Source organism: Podarcis pityusensis (assembly GCF_964106645.2).
Source record: "Podarcis pityusensis genome assembly, chromosome: 15".
Taxonomy (NCBI): domain Eukaryota; kingdom Metazoa; phylum Chordata; class Lepidosauria; order Squamata; family Lacertidae; genus Podarcis; species Podarcis pityusensis.
The window spans coordinates 584,076-605,295 of NC_138040.1; the positions used below are offsets into that span (position 1 = coordinate 584,076).

The 21,220-nt window shown below is 51.8% G+C and overlaps 3 long non-coding RNA genes across 3 annotated transcripts; 1 reads left to right on the top strand and 2 right to left on the bottom strand.

The window, feature by feature from the left end:
• Window positions 1-141: 141 nt before the first annotated feature.
• Window positions 142-20,747, top strand: LOC308463711. Its single transcript, XR_013979705.1, has 3 exons — window positions 142-378; window positions 10,822-10,941; window positions 19,843-20,747. It is a non-coding gene; the product is annotated as an uncharacterized lncRNA (long non-coding RNA).
• LOC308463712 lies at window positions 7,713-12,727 on the bottom strand. The gene is made up of 2 exons (XR_013979706.1): window positions 11,290-12,727; window positions 7,713-10,672 (listed from the first exon to the last, which is right to left on the bottom strand). It is a non-coding gene; the product is annotated as an uncharacterized lncRNA (long non-coding RNA).
• On the bottom strand, window positions 19,040-21,212 carry LOC308463715. The gene is made up of 2 exons (XR_013979707.1): window positions 21,095-21,212; window positions 19,040-19,715 (listed from the first exon to the last, which is right to left on the bottom strand). It is a non-coding gene; the product is annotated as an uncharacterized lncRNA (long non-coding RNA).
• Between the last annotated feature and the right edge of the window lie 8 nt (window positions 21,213-21,220).

The window sequence follows — 21,220 nt, forward strand, 5'->3', positions numbered from 1 at the left end:
CCTCCTCCTCCTCCTCCTCCTCCTCCTCTGGGCCAGAGAGAAGCAAGCGAAGCAGGACGGGGCGGGCGGGACGGATGGGGCAGAGAAAGAGGAGGAGGAGGAGCCGCCGCGCCGACGGGGCTCCCGCAGGAATCGCCCCAGGTAGGAGGAGAAGCAGCGGCCGCCCCCCCCCCGCCGTGGGATGGGGTGGGAGGGAGGACCTTCAGGCCGGGGCGGGTCCCTCGCCGATGCGCGCTGCCGGGGATCTCCTCGGCTCCGGCTACCCCGAGGGGAAGGAGAAGAGGGAGCGCCGCCGCCGTCGTCGAGGGAGCTCCGTCTTTGGCCCTTGGCGAGCACCCCCTTCCCCGTCCGGCCCCGGGAGCGCTTCTCGTCCAAGAGGTGGGTGCTGCGGGTTTGGGGGCCAGGCGGCCAGCGCCCGCCCCTCCTTCCGCCTCCCCTGCCCCACTTCTGCTTCTCCTCTGCCCCCCACCCACACCGCCCCCATGTCTCCGCGGGATATGGCGATTGGGGGAGGGATCCTAGGGGTAAATAGCCCTTCCTCGCACTTCGCTCCCCAGCCGCTCTCCTGCCCCCTGGCCACAGCCCCCTCTCCTCTCCTCCTCCAGGAATCCCGCGCTGCCCCCCAACACCCGCGCGCGCCCGCGCACACACGGACCCAATTCCTCTCCGCGGGTGCTGAAGGAGCCTGCTGGGCTGGCGACACCTGGCGGTTGCCGCGGGAACGACAAAGCGGCGCTCAGCTTCATTCAGGCGCGCGGCTCCGGGGGTCCCGTCGGGCGCTTTTTTGGAGGCCTGGGACCGCCTTGAAGGGCCGGGGGAGAGGGGTCCAAACGGGGAGTTCTCAGCGGAGGAGTTGGGATCCTGATCTCTTCCAGTAGCACTCCCTATCTGAATAAATAGCGTCTCTTTCGTTACAGAGATATATGTTTTTATACCAGAGAGCGTTGCTGTTGCGCGCTCAGGTACTCCTTGGGGGCTTCGCTTTGTGGGTGTCTGGTTGGCCGCTGTGAGAACTGGGTACTGGGCTCGATGCCCCGCCCGGCCTGATCCTTATGGTGGCCCCCCTCTCCACCAATGTCCAGTTTTCACTCTTTTAAAACACAACACCCAAATCCCCAGTCGCTCTGACCTGAGCAGGCAAGTAGGATTCTACCCAGTTCCTCACTCAGAAGTCACACAGTCAGTCGTCCAGGTCCTGCTCGGGGACTTGGGGCATCTGGGTGGGCGCTGCGAAGACATTCGGCCCAGTCCTGCACTGCAGGGCCCTTCGGGTGATCTTCTCTTCGCCTGTTTTCAGTGGCTTGGGGGGGTGCGAGGACTTGGGAAGCCAAAGAAACCGGGAGTTTTGCACGGACAGTGGGTCTCCCTTCCTGCTTCCTCGGGGTCTTTCTCTGCAGCCTCTCTCAAATTTGGGAAAGAGCCTCCGCCGCGTCGGGTCTTCTCCTGCAGCCAAAACCAACTCGGACCCCCGTTGCTATCAAAGCGACGGCTGTGGTCCTCAGCCGGGGGCAGGAACCGGCCAGGGAAAGTGCGTGAAAGAGAAAGTGATGTTTATCCATGTGTGCGTGCGTGTGTGTGTGTGTGTGTGAGAGAGAGAGAGAGAGAGAGAGAGAGAGAGAGCACCTTGTTTTTGCACGATGAGATTTCGAAAGGAGACTGGGACCAGAGTCCTGTTTTCTCCTTAGTTGCTTCCAGCGCTAACCACCCCGCTCCTTTCCCGCCCCCTCCATTTCCAGTGACCCAGTGTTGCCTAGTGGTTAGAGTGTCGGACTAGGACCTGGGAGAGACCAGGGTTCAAATCCCTCACTCGGCCATGACGCTCACCTGGTGACCCGGGGCCAGTCAGTCACTCTCCGCCTAGCCTACCTGGCAGGGTTGCTGGGTGGATTAAATGGGGGGAAGAGAACCGCCTAGAGCTCCTTGGAGAAAAAAGGTTGGATTGAAATCCAATAAGTAAATAAACAAAATGAATTCTCTTTGACAAGTTACAATAAAGTAATTCAGAATCTTATCGCCAGAGACCTCCTTCCGTCTCCCTGCTTCCCGCTCCTCTATGTCTTCCATTTTAGTCCCTTCTGACCCTCTCAAGGCTATCAGACCCACTTCACAAATTATGCGAAATCCATCTCTGGGCCCTGAAGGGCATTCCTCCCATTTCTTCATTATTTGGGGGGCGGGGGAGTGGGATTTAGACCGCTTTTCGAGTAGAGAGGGGTCACATCCCAAAGCGGTTTAACAACGGAGTTCAGGCGCGGTATGATTTTGAACCGGGAGAGCAGGGGGAGGCATCGTCCACACGAGACCCAGACCCAGAAGTGTGCATGTAAGAGAGAGAGAGATGGTAAGATCCGTGTTTTATTCCCCGCGCCTTCGAAATCTCAGTGCATTTCTTTAGGCCGGCGAGGAATAAAAATATTGTACAGGAGTCCGTGTTCAGACGACCACGGCATAAAAACCCGCCTGAGCAGCGCTCTAAATACCAAATCCCTCCACTCTCTGAACACGGGTTAGGACTTGGAGACTGGATTTTTTTTGGGAGATGGGAGCTCTACTAATATTCCCTGCAGGCGAACCCGCCCCCTCGTCGTCGATTGACAAACGGTTGGACGGGTGAAACTACTTGCTTCTTTCATTTATTTCGAAGATTTATAAAACGCTTGATCGAAAGAGATTCTCCGGCTCTGCTTCCCCCGGGTTAAATCGAGGGTTAAGCTTAGCCGCCAGCGATTTCGATTAAGGAGCAAAAAAGGACCCGAGGAATATAAGGCAATATATTTTTTTATTGCGCCTCTTCTTCCAAAAAAGGATTTAAACCGAATGGGATCGTTTGCTTCCTTGGCTGGAGGAGCGAGACGGTTTTTCTCCGCCTTTTCAAAGGCTTGAAAACGACAAGAAACGCGTTAACGAATTAATAACAAAAACTTCTCAACTTAAAACAACACAACGCAATTGAATTTACAACCGCAACAAAAACGCCTGAAAGGGGATTTTGGGGAAGGATCGATGGATTCTGCTGTAAGCCACCCAGGCGCGCCCAACTTTGGAGAGGGAGAAGAGGCCCTTTTTTAGGCGTTTGGAGATCGCAGGCCCGCCGCCCCGGGGATGCGCGCCGGAGGCTGGTTTCATTTTCGCCTCTCTTGCGTCGCAAGCCCAGGCGGACGGTTCTCCTTTCCACCGCTGTTTAGGAGATTCCCTGTAAGATATGCTCTCCTGGGTGAATCTCAACTTTTGAAAATATTCCCCCTCTCCCCCCCCCCCCACAAGGGCGCACGCCCAGCCTTCCTCTCCTCCGGGGCTTTAAAAGACTGGCGTGTTTGCCGCTTTGCGAGGCGAATTTCGAGGTCGTTACCGTGGATTTCTCCCGGTTTTTGAGCGAGAATAGCAATTGCATTTCAGGAACAGCATGTGAAAATCCCCACACCCCAGTTTATAATTATTATTGCTATTATTACTAGTTTATTAATTGCTAGTTTAATTTAGTTATTGTAATAACCGTTGCTGTTGCTATTAATAACACCAACAGGAATCTAGGTCGTATTTGTTTTATTCATTTATTTTTATGCTACCTTGTCAGCCTCTTCGCGACTTCAGAATGTTTCCAATGAATAATATTAATTGATTATTTCCGTGGGATCGAACGCCTTGCTCTGGCGCCCGCTCCCTTTGCCGAAAGGCGCCCAGGGGCCACACCACCCGGCCCGCGGACCCCTTCCCATCTCGCGGGGGGGGGGAGAGAGAAATGAGAAGAAACCCGGAAAGCGGGGTAACTTGTCTGCCCTAAGGGAGCTGCCCCGCCCCGCCCCGGGACGAGGGGAGACGAAGTTCGCTTTTATCCCGCTTTGAAAGGGCTCCGCTCCCCTTCCCCCGCCCGGAAGATTTGCAAATAAGAAGCTTAGCAAATATGAAAGTCTGAGGTGTGTGACACAGCTGCTCGAAAGCAAAAGCAGCACTCACGTACCCACAACGAAAGGAGGCAGGAAGGAACAGAAACGGAGTCTGCAGGCGGGGCTAGTCCTACTCGGAGTAGACGTATTACCTGGCACGCATAACTTAGGTCTAATGATTGCAGTGGGTAGAGCTGAGTTGGGGATCACTCCTCGTGGCCCTGCTTCTGTTATTAAAAACTGCTAAACCCGGTTCACTATCCTCCTCGGCGCCCCCACCCACTTTTAGTGGGGGGGGGTCCGGCTTATTTTAATTCGGGGTTCTCTGATGCCTTCGGTAGGCTTTCAGAGGTGCGTCCGGAGAAACGGTGTGTCCAGGCTGACATAATGAAATGCAAAACAGTAACAATCAATTGCACGTTTATTCAAAATCCAATTAAATTTTGTTTAATCAATGCTACAAAATGGAAGAGCCTGATACAGTGACAGCAGCATTTCAAAGTCTGATTGTCATCTCCGGTGCCCCCCTTGCCTCTTAGCACACACACACACACAATCTCACTGCCACCCCCCCCCCCCCAAGGTGCTACTGTCCTTTCTGGGAAATGCTGGTCTAAGCCACCATCAGGCAGACATGGGCAGGTCTACAATAGCAGGAGAGGCCAAGAGGAACTTGGTGACTTAGGTCTGGGCACCTGCCTGTCTCTTGGGGACAGAAGGGAAAGTCCCAACATCTTCATCCCATGCCATGACCCCAGAAAAGGAGCGTGGCCTCCCCAGTGGTGGCTCCGGCTTGCCGACTTCTGCAGACAAGCTAAAATACAGATGGTTCTTTATGAACCGTAGCTTGCCTTCCCTACTCTCATTTTGCTGTCTTTTCAAATGCCCATTGTTGACTGCTGCCTCAGTTTAAGGAAGACGCTCTAACCATTTCAAAATGGGCTCCCTGCAACCCATAATAGCTCAGGTCACTTGGCTTCATCTTGGCAGGCGGAAATATCCCCAGAGTACCTAAACGTAAACCACTTCAAGGTTGTTGACAACCAAGCTGTATATAAAGAAATAAAGACATAAAATTGCCGGATGCAAGCTTTGGAGTCACACAGGACTCTTGCTTCAGGATGAGTCCTCAAAAGAGAGAGATAGGGTCCTGTGTGACTCAGAAGCTTGCACCTTAAAATGCCAAGGTATGAGGGAAACGCTGACCCTCCTATCTTCCTATATGGCAGCTTTCTTCAAACTGCTGCCCTCTGGGACTGCAACTCTCATCAACCAGATGTAGCCACGCTGTCTAATAGTCCTTGACAGAACTCTCCACCACAAACGTGCCTAATCCCCCTTTTAGAGGCACCTAAGACCATCAATGGTTGTGTTATTCTGGGCTGTATAAGCAGGGAGTTCCTCAGATCCATTTAAAATCCCCTGTCAGCCACACAATCCCAAAGTTCAAATATTAGGAGCAAAAAATATACATATGTTTATAAAACTTTTATCTAGGAGGGAGAGCAAACCTCAGACCCAGAGGAGAAATTCGGCCCCCAAGGGCTTCCCATCAAGCCCTTGGGACTTGCCCCAGGCCACACCCTCTTTCCCTAGCCTCTGATTGGCCCTGCATTGCAGGGTTTGGATGGCCTTTGGGGGTCCCTCCCAAGTCTACAGTTCTGATTCTGATTCTCGCTCGCTTGCCTGAATTGAAGATGGAGAGTTTTATGTGTTAGAGTGCAGGACCTCTGTTTTTGTATACAAAAGTACAAATCACATATGTGGCTCCGCCCTCTTTTCCCTCTGGCCCCACCCACTGCTGCCATGTGGCCCCCAGAAGGTTGCCAGCGAGGCAGTGTGGCCCTCAGTCTAAAAAACCCCCATCCCATGACCCTTGTCCTGCTGAATCCTTCCTGACACACGTCCATCCTAAACTTCCCTCATAGTTTCCTGGTCGGGAACAAGGCTGGATGAGCCCTTGTTGGTTGCCTGCCCAGAAGTGCCACAAATGAGGCTGGGGGTGGCTTTGGCCCAGGGCTAAGGTCAGGCTGGCTTTTTCTCCTGTTGTGGAAATGGAGTGGGGTCTGGACCAAGGGAGAAAGAATGTGTGGAGGCTGACAGCTTTCGTTTCCCCTTTCCCACTGCGCCACACGCGACTGCAGCCTTGTCCAAGCTCCCCCTGCCTCTGTGCAGAGTCGCACCCCTGCAAGGCTGCTTCTTAAGGGGAAACAAAGCACAAAAAGCAGGTCTCCAAGCCCACAAAGACCCTGAAGTCCCTGTGAGGCTGTGAGGCTGCAGGACTTAACCTGACACCATGGTTTGCACCCTGCTTAAGAAGTTAAGAACCTCAGAAGAGCCTGGCTGCTGGATCAGGCCAGAAGGGGCCCATCTAGTCCAGGATCCTGCCCCACCTAGGTGCCTCTTTTGGGAAACCCACAAGCAGCATTCGAGCGCAAGAACTTCTGCTCCTCTGGTTCGGAGACTGCAGCCTGCATGTCCTTTGAGAATCAGTGGTTCCCAAATTTTGTGATGGGCCACACTCCCCCCACCCCACCCGCTTGGTTGCCTAAGTTCTTCATCCCCTGCCTCCTTAAAAGAATTATTCAGAATAGCAGTTTGCATGCCCACTGAGGAAAGACCAGAATGCAGTAAAAATCAGAACAGTAACAATTAATTGAACGTTTATTCAAAAGCCAATGAGAACTATTTAGTTTGATTAATTCAACACAGCAGGTGAAATTGGTCCAACTTTTCAACGTCTGATAGTCACTAACACCTCCAGCCCCCCCTGCCTCTTAGCAGCCCCCCAGGTAACCCTGTCCAAGCAGCATTAGAAACTGGGAAACCCTTAGAAACCGAATGGCTCCTGGGAGCCGGTTGTGGACGCCAAAAGAGAATGTCTAGTCGCCACTTCTTATTTATTACTTTTGATAAGCATGAATTACCGTAATATGCAATTCACATAAGTAACACATTGTTAATATCACATTTTTAGCAGAAATTGTTAATACATGTTTAATTTGGTGTTGACAATAAAAATATTGGTACCATACTTCAGTTTTCAAAACACTCTACTCTTTATTGTTACATTCTTTAACATATTGTCTATCTTTAGCATATACTTCGAGGCTTCAAAGCACATACATTTCAGGAATCCTTGAGTGTCAGCCAGGGGCAAAAAAAAAAAAAATGTCACCCAGACTCTGGTGCTCCCAAATGGAGAATCTTTAGGTGCAAAATGTGCCTGGTGCTCTGCTAATTGCAAACCCTGCTTCTAGGGGGCGCTACCACCCGCTTGCATGCAAACTGGTATATAGAAGACCCAGACATGCCCTTTTTGGCGCCAGTGGCGTAGGAAGGTCAGGTGATGCCCAGTGCGGAAAATTTCTTGTCACCCTCCCACACATTGATTTTTATTTATTTTTTTGCCTGCAAAAATGGTTTTACGTTATGTCATATTTTCTTACAAAGGAAATAATAATAATAATAATAAACAACTTTTATTTATATCCCGCCCTCCCCGGCCGAAGTCGGGCTCAGGGTGGCTAACATCAGATACATAACATTGGTATAAAATCAAACAATAATTAAATTAATCCTAAAAACATGTCAAAATCAAATTAAAGTCTAATTAGATGGCTTTCTGCAGGGTTAGGGTTGGGAACAGTAAGTGCTCCACTGAACTGAAATTTCAGCCTTCACAACATAGGAAAACGGCCAAGTAAGCAGCTATTTTCGTGAAGGAGGGTCAAGATATTAACTGATATGCATGAAATTTCATATATAGCTATGTAATCCCTAGTGTAGTAAGAGAAGACCTTTGGAGCAGGCTTTTTTTTAAAAAAAAGTTTTTATGAACTGCCCTAGTAGGGCAGTAATTGTTCCTTGATAATTTGTCACCCCCCCCTACATGATGGCACCCGGGGCCGCCCGCCCCCTTCCTACGCCCCTGCTTGGCGCCCACCCACTGAGCCAGGGAGCCTCCAGGGCAGAGCCCAAATGCGGCCCTCCAGAGGCCTCTCTCTCCGGCCCTCGGACCTCTCCCCAGGCCACTCCCCTCCTTGGACTCTGATCCTTTTCTTCTCTGGAAGGAGGATGGAGAGAGACAGGTGGGTGGGTGAGTGTGGGTAGAAACAGAGGTAAAATTTGCTCTGGGACACTTATTTGATTTTTAATTATCATTCTATAACATTTATGCACCTTGATGACACCCATCTGTCTCGAGAGACAACAGAGTGCACCTCCAAGGGTCAAACTGCAGCGCAGTGACCTCCTCGAGGCACAAGCCTGGCCAGTGTGTCTGGAGGTCCTGGGCTGCCCAGACGACAAGACCCCCCCCTCGGCCTCGCTGATATGGTCCAAAGGAAAGCAGAGCAAGACGCTTGGCACCTTCTGGTTGTAAAAAACCGACAGACAATCTCAAACCTGTTTTTGTACTTATGTTCCAGTTGTGACACCCACTTATTTGTGTATTATGTTGACTGTTGATGCGTTGTCGAGATTATTTAAAGTAAAACATGAAAATGCATTTTTTAAAGAGTGAAATGTGCCTTTGTCGTCCCGCCCACCACTGACATATGGACCCCTGGGAGGGGACCTAGAAGGGAAGGCAGCCCCCCCCCCACTTCTGGACTAATAGCCCCCCTCCTCAATTTTGGGCAAATCTGGCCTCTGTTAAAGAGACCCCATTAGAGAGACTGCATCTTCAGCAGGCTGCCAAACAGATGGTGGCCGAATTTATTTGCCTGACGGTCAGCCAGTGCTATAATGTTGTTGTGAAACAATGGTAGGGTTTTTTTTTCTTGTGACAAGCCAAAGGATGTCTTCCTTTCCCCATTGCATAGCCAACTTATGGAATTCACTGCCACATGATGGCTTTGAAAGCAGGCTTTGCACTTTCTAGGGACGGGTGACGTGAGGAGGCCTTGCCTGTCCTGCTTGCTGGACTTCCTGTTGTGGCGTCTGGTGAGAAACAGGAAGTTTGCCTCAGGGGCCTTTTGGCCTGACCCAGCAGGGCTCTGATGCCGGTGAGGTTTCCAGGACAGATCTCAGATTCTTGCATTTCCCTTTCTCACTGAGCCTTCCGCAAGGAGGACCGCCACCCTCCTCCTCTTCATCTTGTTGCAGTGGAGAGATCTTCAAGACGTTTTGTTCTGACCCGATGCCCCCTTCATTAAAAGGAAGGCGCTCCCAGGCCAACAAGGGTGGGCTCGAGTCCCAGTGAATTTTTTTTCTGGGCCCCCCAGCAAGGGGCAAACCGGCTGAAAACCTTTACACAGGGTATGAAATGAATGTGTGGTCTTAATTTTATGTTAATAATAATAAATGTGATAATATTTGTACCTGTTGAATCCTAGAATCCGAGAGCTGTAGAACTGGAAGGGACCCAAGGCTCATCTAGTCTGACCCCCTGAAATGCAGGAATCTCAGCTAAAGCATTCAGGAAAGATGGCCATCCAACCTCTGCTTAAAAACCCACAAGGAAGAAGAGTCCACCATCTCTCGTGAGAGCCCGTTCCACTGTCGAACAGCTCTTACTGGCAGAAAGTTCTTCCGGATGTTTAGTTGAAATATAAAACTTTGCAGAGTGTAGAGAAAGTGCATAGACTTCTCAGTGTAATACTAAAACTCAGCAGGGTCATCCAATGAAATGGAATGTTGGAAGATTCAGGGCAGTTTTAGAGTTAAACTGTGGAACTCCCTGCCACAGGAAGCAGTGATGGCCACTGATCTGGATGGAGGCAGCCACGCTTCTGAGTACCAGTTATGGGAACCACAGGAGGGGAGAGTGCTGTTCTTGCGCTCAAATCCTGCTTGCAGGTGGGGTTTCCCATGTGGGCACCTGGTTGGCAGCTGTGAGAATAGGATGCTGGACTGAATGGACCAGCAGGCTCTTCTGATATTCTTCCCCAACCTTACCTGCCAGAGACTGAATCGTGGACCTTCTCACCAGGCAGAGCTGGCCCTCTTCCTCTCTGGCTACGACCGCCTTTGGTGATAATCTCTCTGGGATGATCGAAGGAGATGGAGGAAGAGGTTTTTCCAAATGATGCTCCATTTCCTTTGGGCCACCTGGAGAGGACAGGTTGGAGGCAAAGTCCTTTTCCGAACCAGAGATTATGGGATGCTCCCCCCACTACCCCCCCCCCCCATGCTCAGCAATGGGTGCAAAGCGAGGAGTTTGCCAAATATGCAGAGAGGAGGAACATTATTTGGCAGGAGGCAGAACCCAGCTTTGAAGGCATCCGATGATCTCACTGTTGGTTCTGTATGCATGGCTGGGAACCAGGGCGGCTGATCAGAGGAAGCTGCGTTATCCAGAGTTCAAGTCTCCAGAGTTTCAGAAAAGCTGCACTCAGGAGAGTTCAGGGGTTGAGACTGAGGCCTCAGCGTCCCTTTCCGTAGTTAGATTCCAGTCCTCCTGGTTCTTAATGAAGGGCTGGTTTCGTCTGGAGCATAGGAAGCGAGTCGCAATTCCAAATAAAGGAGGGGTTTAAATCAGAATAGCTGGTCTATACGAATCAGGTCCTTGTGTCCGTGTAACTCAGTACTGCCCCTGAGTGGCTCTCCAGAAATCCAGGCAGGGAACATTCCCAGTCCTACCTGTGGGAATGTTGTAGATACTAGGAGAGGATATATTGATTTAATAGTATCCTTCCTCACCCACGCTTGTGAGTCAACGACAGAGTGCATTCCCCAATATACAGCAAGAAGCGAGTTGGTAGATTCGTTTGAATCTCTTAAGTAATCCAATATGGCTTTGTTCAGATTGGGTTCTGTTCCTGGGAAGACCTCTCATGTCCCTCCTAAAAAGAATAAAGACAAAACAAGCTTCTTTTAAAAGTAATAAGAAGTCACGCCCACCTACCTGGTCACATGAAGGGAGAGGATGCTCTAGGTGGAACAGGAAGTTCAACTGGCTGCATCAACACCCCCCTATCTGTGTCCACTCTAGGCAAACAGGAAGCGTTGGACTTGACGGCTTATGTTACATCCCACACCACTTGGGGATGCTGCCAGGAACTGAACTTGAGACCTCCTACCACTAGGCAACACTCCTTTCCTTCAGAATAAGGTAGGCTTCCACTCTTCATGGTTCCTAATGAAGGACTGAGTTCAATAGAAACATAGGAAGAACTTTCTGGCAGTAAGAGCTGTTTGACAGTGGAACGGACTCCCTCCCAAGTCCTTCCTTGGAGGTTTTTAAGCAGAGTCTTGGATGCTTTAGCTGAGATTCCTGCAATTGCGGCGGGTTGGGCTAGATGACCTTTGGGTATCCCTTCCAGCTCTGCATTCCTTTGATTCTATGAGGAAGCTGCCTTATACTGAATCAGACCACTGGTCCACCTAACTCAGTATTGCCTACAGTGATCGGCAGCAATGGCTCTCCAGGATTTAAGGCAGGGGACGCTCGCAGCCCTACCTGAAGATGCTGTTGGGGACGGAGCCACATCTCAGCAGTGGAGAAGCTGCTCTTAATTTACTTTTATTCGCTTTCTCACCTTTACCCCCAAGGTCCCAGGGATGGGCGACAACAATAAAGCATGCAACTGTAAAACAGAAAAAAAGGCACAAATGTAAAACAAGTGTTTAGATCCAATTAAAACCACTTCTGTAATGATTCCATATATAGAAAATGATACAAACCATTTTACCAAAATATATCACGTATGAAAACAGTCTGAAATTTGTTCCAGTGCAGATGGAGACCTTCAGGAGGCAGCAAAATGGCAACAGAGATGTCTAATATTGCAAGGAGGAGGTGCCACCACACACAAGGCCCTGTTCCTGCATTGCATGGACCCTCTTTGCAGACAGAAGATCCCGGGTCCAATCCCCAGTGGTGTCTCCAGTTATAAAGGCTCAAGGAGCAACAGGTGCTGCAAAAGGCAGACATCTCTGCCCTGAGAGCTTGGAGAGCCACTGCCGGTCAGAGCCGACAGTACTGGGTTGGGTAAGCAAGGAGTCTGGTCCTGCATCCAGAAGTTCCCTGGTTCCATTCCCACATTTTCAAAAACCAAGAAGCAGCCGCTTGAGCCAGCAGGACAAAACGGCCCGGGACTTGGCAAGGCAGCGTCACAGACACAAAACTTGACTCATACTTCTGAGTCAAGATGCCAGGCAAAGAGGCAGTGGCAGTGTAGCGGTCAGAGTGCCAGCCTAGAACCTGGGAGGCCCTGGGTTCAAGTCCCTGTTCAGCCAAGAGGCTCGCTGGGGTGACCTTGGGCCAGTTGCCATCTCTCATCCTGGCCCGACTCAACATCGGGAAGAACATTCTGACAGTCAGCGGGACAAACTCGCTTGGAAGTGGGTGGGCTCTGCTTCCTGGAGGTCTCTAAACAGAGGCTGGGTGGCCACCTGCCAGGGATCCTTTGGCTGTGATTCTTGCAACGCAGGGGGTCAGACTAGATGGCCCTTGGGGGACCCCTTCCAACAATTCTTACGCTTCTAACCTACCTTGTAGGATTGTTCTGAGGAGCAAATGGTGAGACAAAGAAGTATCTGTGTCCCATTGAACTTATAAATAAATGAATATCAAAACAAAATGAATAAATACCGTGCATTGCAAAGAAAGGCTCCCCTCATATTGCATTTCCTTCCTGACCAAACTTACAAAAGGGGCACCATCAGAGACCCCAAAAGGCACAAACTTAAGTAAGAAGGAGTGTGGGGTTGGGTGGGGGGTACTGAGACTCCCCCTACCACCCCCCCAGAATTAACTCTCCTCTCTCCTCTTTGCCTCATCTTCAGCTAATTGTTGGAAACAATTCCTTTTCTCTCTCTCTCTCTCTCTCTTTTTGGAGAGGTTCTGGCATCAGACTCTGCACGGCTGGTGTGAGGAATGGGTCCCCCAGGCCTCATCCAGGTAATTTATTGGTCTGTTATGTATAAATCACACAGGCAGCCCCCTCCCCACCTCCAGGCAACCTGAAGACAAGCCGCTGAGTCCCTGAGGCCTTGCGTTGACTGACATCTGAGGTTGCCCCCTCCTGGAGAGGAAAGGGGCAGGGGGAGGGGAGACAGAACATTGCCACAAGGTGTGGGGCAAAGACACCCACTCTCTCTCTCTCTCTCACACACACACCCCACTCCTAACAAGCACAAAGTAAGGTTTGTGAAATCAGCTAGGCAGGAAAACATCAAGTCTGCTTTCATCGGCAGCCTGATCGGCAATAATCAACAGGTGGTGTTTTGCAGTAACATAAGAATGGAAAAGCCTGCAGGATCAGGCCTGGGCGGGGGCCCCAACTAGTCCAGCATCCTGTTCTCACAGGAGCCAACCTGATGCCCCACTGGGAAGCCTCGCAAGCAGCCCCTGAACACAACACCACCCATCTAATTGTTGTTCCCCATCATCAGGTATTCAGAGGTAGACTGCTCCTGGCCATGGAGGTTCTGCTATCACAGTAGACATCCATATGGATAGCCCTGCTGGATCAAGCCAATGGCCCCTCTAGGCCAACATCCTGTTCTCAGTTGCGAAACCTTTCTGAGATCTGAGGTCAAGGTGTGCTGCTTTAACCTTTTCCAGCTGAGGGCCACATTTTCCTCTGTGGCAGCACCTGGGGGCCGCATCCCAGTGGTGGGTGGGGCCAGAGGCAAAAGTGGGTGGGGCAACACATGCAAATTTTGCCTTCCCAGGATAGGTTGCTTTCTACACACACACACCCCTCTCGCCACCCTGGGGAGATTTCCAAGGGCCAGATAAGGGAGGTCTGGAGGGCCACATCCCTCAGGTGGGTTGAATGGACCCCCACTGGCCTAACCCTGCTGCAGCCAGGCTCTTCCAATGCTCTTCTAAAGAATTATGAACATTCACAGTGGAAGGAAAGGCTGTCAGTGGCTTGTAACTGCTATGGCTCTGTTCTCCCTGCCCTGGCGGAGGCAGTGAATGTATCTGCATGCCAGTCCAACTGGGCCGGGGAGAGCTGGCACACTCAGGTCCTGCTTGCAGGCCTCCTTTCTTGCCCCAATTGGGCCACTGAGAGAACAGGAATTTGGACTCAGGGGCCCTTCAGGATTGTAAAAGAGAACCTCCAATCGGAGGCCTGCTGTGATAGCAGAACTTCCACGCCCAAAGGCAGTCTACCTCTGTATACCAGGCAATGGGGAACAAACAGTTGAGAGTTGCTCAGGTCCCTTTGGGGCGTCTGGCTGGCCACAGTGAGGACAGGCCGCTGGACTCGATGGGCCCCCTTTGCGAAGGCCATTAACCAACAGAACCTCCAGGCACAGGGGCAGCCTACCTCCAAACTGCAAGCTGGGAGAGCGCTGTTGCCTCCATGTCTGGCTTGTGGGTTTCCCGTTTGGGGCATCTGGTTGGATGCAGGATACAAGACTAGAGGGGCCACTTTTTGCCCGATTCCAGCACACACACACACACACACACCCCCTCCCAGGCTCTGCTTATGTTCTTATGGAACCTCCAAAGGCACTTTATCTCGGGGGCACTTGGCAAGGACAGGAGGCTGGACTAGACGGGCCCCCTCTGGCCTGATCCTGCTTCTACAGGGCTCTCCGGGTGGCTCTCCACGCCGTGCCCAAGCGGGAACCGGGGAGGAAGGGCGAGAAACTGGTTTCGTGGCCCCTTGCTGGCTGCGCGCAGGCAGCGCGAGGCGCATTTCGGGGTGGCGCGTGCGCGCGCGCGCACGGAAAGGGGCGCCTTTCCCCTCAACGAGTTCCGCACATTGGAGCGAGGCTCTGGTGAACTCATTGACGCGGCGGGGGGGGGTCTGGGTGCCCCCTCCCTTCCCCGCCATTAATCACCGCGCGAGGAGGCGACGCAGGCAGGCCAGATGCGGGGAGCCAGCGCCTCTCTCCCTCCTCCTCCAGCAGCAGCAGCTGCGGCTTTGGCGCATGCTCAGCGGTGGGCCCAGGACCGGCCTGACTTGGACAGGATACAAGCCCCCATTTCCGAGCCTTCCCCCCTCAAAAAAGCCCCCCACACCTGGCTTCGATTAGCAGCGCCTTGGCTGCCCGCTCCAAACCACTCTCAGCGCGACGCCACGCTGGAGGCGCAGGGAACTGTTAATCCTGCTCCTGGCTCCCCCGTGCCAGGCCAGAGGACCCGGGCCGAAGGAATCCCTTCCTGGGGAGATGGGGGGCCAAGGCCCAGCTACCCTGCCCTGGTTTCTCTCCCTCTCTCTCTCGGGCCCATTGGCCAAGCTCCCTGGCAACATCCCCACACGGGCTTCGGAGGGTGGGGCGTGGTAAGAAGCCTTCCTATCCCTCCTCTTTGAGAATCCAGAGAGCCTTCGCCCCCACTCCCAGCCTCTTCATCTGAGGGGTCCCTCCTCTCAGCCCATTCGCACCTTCAGGCCTCATCCTGCTCTCCTCCCTCCCCATAATTGTGACTTAATCCTTTTGCAACTGGCTCTGGATTTGAGGAAAGTGGGGGAACCGTAAAGCCTCCTTTGGGTCTGGGAGGGAGGAAGGAAGGGGGGACGGGACGTTCCCTGCCGTAATGCCAGACCCCTCCAGTGTCTCCAGGGAGAGAGAGGCCCATCTCACTGGGCAAAGGAGACTGACAAAGGAGAACTGGAGCAGGAGAGAGAGGCTCTGGCCAAGGTCTGGCAGATGGGCGGCTTATGATGGGTGGGAAACAGCCAGGAGGGACAATGGCTGCGAGGAAGCGAGTGGTGGAGAGAAGGGGTGCCCCCTTGTGTGCACACAAAATCATAGACCTGTAGAGCTTGAAGGGTCCCCCAATGGTCATCTAGCCCAACCCCTGCAATACAGGAAATGCAGCTAATGGATCCCTGACAGGTGGCCACCCAACGTCTGTTTAAAAACCTCCAATGAAGCAAAGAATCCTAGAATTGTGAGGTTGGAAAGGATCCCAGAAAGGCTGATAAGGACAAAATATTGGGGAACGGTACTTAAACCGTTTCCCAACTTCGCCAGGGTCTAGAGACCTGCGGGTTCAGAACTGATCAGATTCAAGCAAGAGACCTCAGCCAGGCAAATCAAAGCAAAACAGCAGCTAGGAAGCCTTGATCATTTTATTGTTGCAATAAGGTTCCCAGTTCCCAAGCAAAAACAGGGAAGAAAAAGCCCAGAACAAAGGGCATATGGGCTGTTAAGAATTGTGGGATATAATATCACGGAAACAGTCAAATACAACATTTCCTTTTTGCCCAGAGTGTACACACAGGGGAATGTTGCTCCAGCCAGGAGGACTTCCTGTCACACCTGGAGCATCCTCCCCCTGTGTGTGACCAGGTAGATGGGCCTACAAAAGGGCCAGTCACGCAGCCATTGTTCTCTCTTGATGCTTTCTCTCCATTTTTCCTTTTGCTGTCTGCGGGCTCTCAGCCAGCAGCATATGGGCTCATCCCTCACAGAGGATGAACCCACACTTTTCTCTGTAACTGTAACTACAAGCCAAAGCAGGGGTAGGCAACCTAAGGCCCGGGGGCCAGATCTGGCCCAATTGCCTTCTAAATCCAGCCCCTGGACGGTCTGGGAATCAGCGTATGAGTAGAATGTGTGCTTTTATTTAAAATGCATCTCTGGGTTATTTGTGGGGCATAGGAATTCCCCCACCCCCAAATATAGTCCAGCCCCCCACATGGTCTGAGGGACGGTGGACCAGCCCACAGCTGAAAAAGGTTGCTGACCCCTGAGCTAAAGCCTGCCTTCATACTGTGAACTGAATGCAAGTAAGCCTTATCATTACTTTTAAAAGAAGACTGTTGTGTCATTATTGTTTTTAAGAGGGAACTAAAGGGGATTTACCAGGAACAATCCAATCTGGACAAGCCAGACTGGATTGCTTAAAGCAAACGATTCTCATGAATCCATCCACTAGCTTCCTGCAATGTGCAAGGGAATGTGCTCTGCTACTGGCTCACTCGCGTGAGTGAGGAAGGATAGTATTTAATCAATATATCCTCCCCTACTATCCTCGAAAAATTCCCACAAGAGTTCCCACATTTCCCCATGATACATTTAGCACAGCAGCATCAAAACATCATTGGTATGTCACGGGGAAAGCTGTGGCGCCAGGCAGAAACCTTGAGATCCAGACATGCCCCTGTCCATCATGCGTGGTTCAAGTGCACACTTCACGCGAGTTAATGAAAATATCTCCATATCCTAGGTGTGCGTGGGCGTCCCAGTTCCATTCCTTCCATGAGTCAGGTCCCCTCCCCTCCATTCCTGGACCACAATTTTTATCACCCTTTGGAACTAAATGAAACCATCTATTGAGCTATTTCTTTGGTGAATTTCTATGTTTGGGAACGGGGTCTCCTTGCCCAGTGCAGGTTGTCCAATGGAGGGGAATGTATTGAAATCAGTGGTGGTGTTGGCATGTGACGCCGTGCGGCGGAACGAGCTCCTCTGCTCTGGAAATGGATGTTGTCAAATTCACACGAGCTCAGGAGGCCAACGCTTCTGATGTGTTGGCTGGGTAACACCCCCCCCAATTCCCCCCCCCCCGTAATAAAACCATCCTACCCATTCCCAAAGGGCCAGCTTCTGTGGGTGCAGCAGAGATCCTGCTGGCGCCCCCGATAAGCAAAAGGCCTCTTGGCCAACCCTCTGGAGGGCTGAGTGTGCCCGGCCAGCCTTGGCGCTGCTGGCGTGATAATTGCCGCGTGTTTGCGTCACGCCCGCGCTGGCCCTGCAGTACCTTCCTGTGGCCACCGGGTGGCAGCACCTGCCCCTGCTAGCGCGCCCGTTGCCGGAGCAGCAGCGACGCTTGCTGACGCTGCTCAGCGAGTGACGAAGGTAGCAGCCGGGGCGAGGTGGGGGGTGTTCAGGATCTGGGGGGTTAGCTTGGCTTGGCTTGGCTTTGCCTTGCCCGGTGGGTCGGGAAGGACGTGCCCCGAATGCCACGGAGCCCCACAAACACTGGCCCCCTTCACCTCGGGGCCAGGCAGCTGGCAGCTCCCAGCCTCGTTGCAAAGACAGAAGCAGGAGCTCTTCCGCCTTTGCCAGCTGCATGACAGGCAGATATCCAACGGGGCGCTGTGCTGATCGCAGCAAGCTACACCTGTTGGTTTTCCGCCTACTGTGTACCCAAAACCTTGGCTAGGACACGTGGGCGGCTTCCTGTTCCTGACCTCTTAATCTTGCATCACTAATGTGTGTTTAATTATAAGGAGCCGGTATGGACTGCTAGGACCAGACCCTACCTCACAGGGGTTCTTGCGAGGATAACTGTGTACTCCGCCCCAAGTTCTTGAGGGATAGGGGGAATATAAATGCGACTCACCGATCATTCAGTCAAGCCCTTAACAGCTCAGGGCCTGCTCAAAACAATTTTGTTTAGGTAGAGCTTCTCCAGACATGAACTGTTGAGAGGTGGTTTAGGCATGGATGTGTTAGTTGAGACTTCTGTATCGCAGGGGGTTGGTCTAGATGACTCGAGGGATCCCTTCTAACTGTACAGTCCCGTGATTCTGTTAATCTGGTTTTTACCTAGACATTATTTTAACTGTTTTTTGAAGGTTTCAAATAGTTGTGCTTAACTGCTTTTTAACTGATAGCTTTTGTAAGGTGCTTTGAAGGTTGTTTTTACAGTCAAGCGGCATATAATACATTTTAAGAAACAAATCAGATCTATAACCCCTCTTTCCAAAAATGTAAGTGCTAAACTCAACATAGCAAAACATGGCAAGCAACAAATAAAATGCGCCAGAAAATTTTAAAATCCAACCTGGGCTTTCAGATCCCAGCAGCGCATAAGTTTGCTTGAAGCGACCAAATCCTCAGTGGGCCATTTTTTCCTCACAACAGCCCTGCAAGGTAGGTTACGCCGAGAGACTGTGACTGGTCCAAGGTCACCCAGAGAGAGCTTCATGTCTGAGTGGGGATTTGAACCTTGGTCCGACACCCTAACCACTGCACCATGCTGTCTCCCTTTCCATGACCTTGCCCATTGCACTTCCCATCTCACACTTTTTAAAGTAAGAGGGTGAGCTATTATATATATATGGAATGTTCAGGGAGGCAGGAGAGGATATATTGTTTATTAATATCCTTCCTAACGTGCGTTAGCAAGTTCCTTTACTTAGCAGAGTTTACATTCCCCTTTTGCATGCACAGCAGATAGCTGGTTGCAGGCTTGTGTAAGCCTCTCACTGTTTTATACAATTCAATATTGAATTGTATATTCCTGGTAAGTTCCCTTTTATCCCTCTTAAAAGAATAAAGACATGACAATCTTAAAGTCAATAAAAGTTGTTTATTCACATCAGTTCACAATTGGATCCCTGATGGCAGATTTAGTTACAAATATATACATATGCATCTACCCCATATGGGAGATTTGATCCCAGAGCATTTCTAGCTAAGAAGCTGGTCCAGCGACAGAGGAAGTGAAAAAGAGAGAGAGTGGCAGCATGCCTTGTCCTTCTGTTACCTGGACAGGTAAGGTCACGCGCACCTCTGGTGACATGCAAAGGAAGGCTGCTCCAGTCAGGAGGAAACAGGAAGTTTTCGACTGGCTGGACCAAACGCTCCCCCGCATGTCTTCTCTAGACGCTGCTGGACTGCAACTCCCATCATCCTTTCTGGCTGCTGGGAGTTGGGGACAAACAACATCTCGTGAATGGCAACCGATGCCCCCCCTCCCATGTTAATCACCCCGTGCTGGGCCCTGTATGATGTGCAGTCCAAACCTAGGAATCTTTGCCTTGCATGTGTTGGCGTACAGCGGTTTGCAAAGGGTTAAAGCAGACAGAGAAGCGAACTCCCAAATTCCTAAACTGTCTCCTTGTCCTTTGATCTCCGTGCTGACCTCTCCTTTAACGCTAGACTGATACTCTCGGGTTGCAGCTCTCACTTCCTGCCTCCCCCTCGTTTCTCTTGGGGGGAGTTCTTGCCTTTTTGGCTCTATCCCTGCGGGGAGAAGAAAGGCGGCAAACGTGGCTTCCTTGTATTGCCAAATCACCCAGAACGAGGAACTATTTTCCTATCCAAATACGCATTTCCTATAATAAATTTAACTTTCTTCTTCCAACCACAGTTTACCCAGAAGGAAGCCCAGCTGAGCAAAAGGGCGCTAACTCTGCAGGGACTGCGCTCAGGATCAGGGCCCCCCAGAATTTCCAGACGCGAGACCTTCAGGAGCTTCAATCTGCTTCCTCGGAAGTAAAATGGACCTCGCAGAGCTGGTGGCGAGGACCACCATAAAGAGCGAGAAAATGGGGTGGGTGGTCTGAGCCTCCTCAGAGGGGCGTGGGAAGGGCCTGAGAGAAGCTGCTTCTCCTGCGACGAGCAGCTGTTTGGTTTAGCCAATCCTCACCGACCCTCAAATGCTCCTCTGCAGCCATGCGGACTAGAAGCTTGGGGATTCCTTTAGAGTGGAAATGAGAAGGGGTTCCCCACTGTCTGGCACAGGGTGGAGGGAGGGGTAGTCCGGGGCGCGAGGGAGGCTGAGGTTTCTCTGTGATCCGCAAAATTGTTTGGTTCCTGTGATCAAGGTGAAGATTCTGCATTTCCCTTTAGAGGTTAATTGCCCAGCTGAGTTTCTGCCTGTCAGACAGCTATGAAAATAGGGATAGGGCTCTCTGGGTGTTATTGGACCTCTTCATTAGCCCCAGAAGTAAAAAAAAAGAGAGAGAGAGAGAGAGATTTGGTAAATAATAAGATATAATAATACGAAGATGCGGTCCAGCAACATCTCTCTCTCTCTCTCTCTCTCTCTCTCTCTCTCTCACACACACACACACACACACACTTACTCTTTCTTTACACCCACCCGCACCCAGAGAAAAAGCGAGGAGTCCGGCTACTCCTGCGTCCCTCACGAGTAGAGGAAGGAAAATGCGCTTTGCACATGCTCAGAGGACACCTCCCAACGCTCAGCTCTGGCAACAGTTGCGACGGCAAAATGACTGTTTCAGTCCCGGGAGAGAGAGATGAGCCTCTTTGAGGTGGGGGGAGTGGGGTTCAGAGGTGGTGGGGCGCGTGGAGAGCTCGAGAGCGCGATGGGAATACCTGTAAGGGATTGAAGCGCCTGCAAACCTGGCGCAGAGTGTTGGGAGGGGGCGTCCTTGGGTGTGTGGGCTGCTGCGGGGGAGGAAGAGGAAGAGGTGACTAACCTGATCTCTGCGCCCACCCACCCACCCCACGCTTCCTTTCCCCACTCCCCACGCCTCGCGCATCCCTCTCTCCATTTCTCTCTGCATCCACCCGTTTCTTCCAGACTTTTCTCTTCCTAGCGCTGCAGCAGTTCCGGGGCATGGGCAGAGAGAGGGGTGAGCTGGAGCCTTCACCTGGGGAGTTTGGACTCGGAGCCCAAACCCCGACAAGGAGGGGTGGACCAGCTCAGCTGGGGGCCCTCCCCACCTTGGCCCGAGGCGAGGGACCCAGGCATCTTCCCTGCATCAGCAGCAGCCTTC